This window comes from Mus caroli, chromosome 10, assembly GCF_900094665.2.
Source record: "Mus caroli chromosome 10, CAROLI_EIJ_v1.1, whole genome shotgun sequence".
NCBI lineage: Eukaryota > Metazoa > Chordata > Mammalia > Rodentia > Muridae > Mus > Mus caroli.
Window position 1 is genome coordinate 21,646,402 of NC_034579.1, and position 3,780 is coordinate 21,650,181.

General features: G+C 45.6%; 1 long non-coding RNA gene across 1 annotated transcript; it reads right to left on the reverse strand.

The window, feature by feature from the left end:
• Nucleotides 1-330: 330 nt before the first annotated feature.
• On the reverse strand, nt 331-2,673 carry LOC115032142. Its single transcript, XR_003837789.1, has 3 exons — nt 2,616-2,673; nt 573-697; nt 331-476 (listed from the first exon to the last, which is right to left on the reverse strand). It is a non-coding gene; the product is annotated as an uncharacterized LOC115032142 (long non-coding RNA).
• Nucleotides 2,674-3,780: the final 1,107 nt, after the last annotated feature.

Here is a 3,780-nt window from a genome sequence, read left to right on the forward strand (position 1 = left end):
TTCTCCTTGAATCTTTATGTTAGAAACTGAAATTCACGTCTATCCCCTTTCTTCTCCTCATTCCTTGATCCTGTGTGTATCAAGTGCATTTATGAAGCCCCTTGTTTGCTCCTCTGCAGCAAGCTCATTCCGATTGTTAGCATCTCAGTGTTATCCACATAGAAAAACGGTGAAGCCAAATATAATGCTGGCTCAATGCTGGAAACACCCATTCTGGATATGAATCCCGTTGCTGTGAATTCCTCCCACAGTTCCTCAGCTTTACCCAGCCCCAGACATCTTCTCATCTGGACGGGGAACACTGATAGCACTTACCTCGTGAGGCCATTAAGATTTAGTGCGTTAGCGCATGTCGACTTTGAAGAAGCCCCAGTGTGCAGTAGATATGATATAGGTGAGCGGTTACACATGAGAGGCACTAACCAGCACCAGCTTCCTCTCTCTGCAGCTGGATCCCTTTCTTTACCTAAACAAAGCTGTCAGGAGATCGATCAGTTCCATTTGGCTGTGTGCTCCTTCGCTCCCAAATACGGGTGTTCTCTGCTTGGCATGCCAGACACTGTCAAACTCACCTCTCACTTTTGCTAACAAGCCTCCTCCTCGTCCAGAGGGCACATCTCCAGGTGGCTCACTTCTTTCCAGTGTTTGTCTCCTGTGTGTCAAGATAGGCATTTTCTTGAACTGTCCTCTGATGGCTCTGAGGTGTAAAATATTCATTTATGTTGGAGCATCTCATACATGTTCACTGCATCTCAATCATTTCCTGTCCCCCTCCATCACTCCCAATTCATGTCTCTTCTCTGTTACTTACATGTGTATTCATAGGTATATGTACACATATATGGATATGCACATGTGTATATAACCTACTGAGCCAGTGAGCCTGTGCCAGGTCCTTTAGCTCCACAATCTGTCTCAGTCTTCTGGACTTGCCAATCCTGCTCACACACGACTAACTCATGCATGTGTCATGAGTGTAAGACTTTATGTAACTTGCCCAAGGTCAGACAGATGTAAAAAGTTAGATTTGCACCAGTTTACATGATCCCCTTGCCTGGGCACACAGACACCTAGCATAACCCACAATATAAATAAGGGCACAGCAGAGCTGAGCTTCGATCTTGGATTTTGTCCAAGTCTACACACACACACACACACACATGCTTGATTTGTGAGTTCAGAGCAACTATAACTAGCAAAGGGGGCGTGTAAGGCAGGACCTATCTCTTACAGTCGACGCAGAAACTACGATGAAGCTGTTTGTGTTCCATCTCTAGGTTCAAGCACATGAATTTAGCTGAGTCGATCAGAAGCTCTTGCCTGAGCCTTGCTCCTGCTCAGATGGTTTTGTAAGGAAGCAGGCACATTGGAAGAAGCACCAGCAATTCCTTGCGTGGTGCGATACAGAATCCCAGATTCACTCTGTGGGGGGTACTGGTAGCTCCCGGGGTCCTCCCCAGCAGAGGACTATGGGGAGGATACATGGCATCCTGGCTCTGGAGAGGCAAAGGAAGCTCCCTACAGCTCTCCTCCAGACAGTCTATCCAAATGTCTGCACGCCAGGTTAAGCAAGAGACGCCATTTCAAAATGTAACGCATAGAGCAACAGAAGAAGGCAGTCAACGCAACCACACCCACATCAGGTGACGGGGAGAATGGCAATGTTCGTCTTCACACGATCATAAACTCCAAACCATCTACTCCAAACCAGAGTCGCCCAACAAAGGCAGACACTGACAAGACTTCTTCAGGGAAAACATCAGCACAAAAGAGATCTGATAACCCAGGCTCTTGCGCACCTTCCTTCAGACTGCTTGACAGTGACATGCGCAGTATGAAGCAGCCCTGAAATGGAAGTGGCCTGTATTTGCCATCAGAATGAGTGTTGCTTTGAAGGTGATAGATAGAATAAGATTCAGCTTGCCTGCAGAGGATTATCTAGTTTGCATTAATTGATGTGGGAAGACCCACCATAACTGTGGGCAGGACCTTTCATTTGCCTTGGATTCTAGACCGTGCAAATGGAGAAAACGGGGTGAAGCACAGGCTGATTGTTCTTTCCAGTGTGGGTGTAAACAGCCACTTCAAGATCCTGCTGCCCTGACTCCCGCTGCCATAATGGACTGAACTCTGAACTGTGCTCTAAAATAAACTCATTCCCTCATAAGTTGCTGTTGTCAAGCTATTTATCACAGCAACGGGAGAAGAAACTGAGAGATAGTTGGGGCACCTGATACCTGATTTAAATTTTAACTGAAATGTTTTCACCCAAAGGGGTACATGCTGTACCCCAAAGAACTCCATCTGAAATTGGCCATACAGTAGAATAAGGGCAGTTAATTTTAGAAGGAGACATTTTCCATTTAGAAGATCTCAACTGGAACAATCCCTATTACAACTTCAGCAAAGGGCCAGCAAGATGTCTCAGTAGCTGCAGGTGCTTGCTAACTTTGCTCCCCAGAACCAATGTAAAGGTGGAAAGAAAGAACCAACTCCCGCAAACTTGTCACACACCAGTAATAATAATAATGATAATAGTTAAAGTAGCAAGAATTTCCAGATTAAAAAAATAATAAACCTTATAAGTTATTTCATGAAATCCTGGAGCGCTTTACCTCCAGCGAAGTGTCTTTGTCCCATTTGTTGAAGCAAGCAGTAAACTGTGGAGAAATGACAACCCTGATTAACCATGCCTGTCTAGCAATAAGCTACGCTCTGGAAGGGGGAGGGGCCGTCCAAGACTTTCATCATTGCTACACTCTGTGGTTAATCATTTAAAGGAAAACTAGCCTTCCTCCCCACCCCCCCCCCCAAATTTTTTTTAAAGTACCATCCAGAGCTCTGGATCTTTCAGGAGTGCTGGGCCAGTGGGTATGCTGCTTTCTCTTCCTGCTGGAAGTTGAGTTGCTTCTGGGCCATTTGTGAACCACCTGGTGCTCAAAGACCAATGCGGAAATCCTGCAAGCTGTTTCCATGGTGATGAGGCTTCCTCCTTCTGGCAACCACTCCTCCCCCCAGCCTCCTATCCTTTTCAACTGTCAGGAGTTTAGATTTGCTGTAAAGAGCAGGGATAATGATACCACAAGTGCAGCTTGCTCGCTCTCTCTCTCTCTCTCTCTCTCTCTCTCAGAGTCAGGGTATTCTCCAGGTGTATCTGCTATATGTCAAAAATCAGTGGGGAACCCCCTTTGCCCACAGGTGGAGATGCTCAGACAGACATATTAGGATCTGTATTAGATCAGTGTTCTATAGTAGAACAGAATGATAGAATGATAAAGGGAGATTCATTAGATTGGCCGACATGATCACGGTCTAGACAAATCACCGATTGCTGCCTTCACCCTAGAGATGCTAAGAACACAAAAGCTGTCCATTCCACAAGGCCAGAAGCCTTAGCAGTCTCAGTATGGTGGTAAAAGCCTGGAGGACTTCCGGAGGATCTTCAGTCTACACTAGAAGGCAGAAGCTGAGTTCTAATGCCAGTTTGTGCTCAGTAAACCCCAGTTAACATAACCAGGGTGGTGTGGTGGTTCTCATTGTCAATGGATCTACTTGGAGAAATTGTGAGATTATAAGTCACGCTTGAAGCATTCTGGGGGGGGGGTGTTTAGTAAATGCTACTTGGGTGCCTGGAGAACCTGGGAGATATATATATCTATATATACATATGTATATATATAGATATCTATCTATCTATATATATATATGGTAGTAGGAAGTGACGTAGCAGAATGCTGGCTCCTTTGTCACCTGTGGCATGAGTCCCAACGCCTTGCTTAT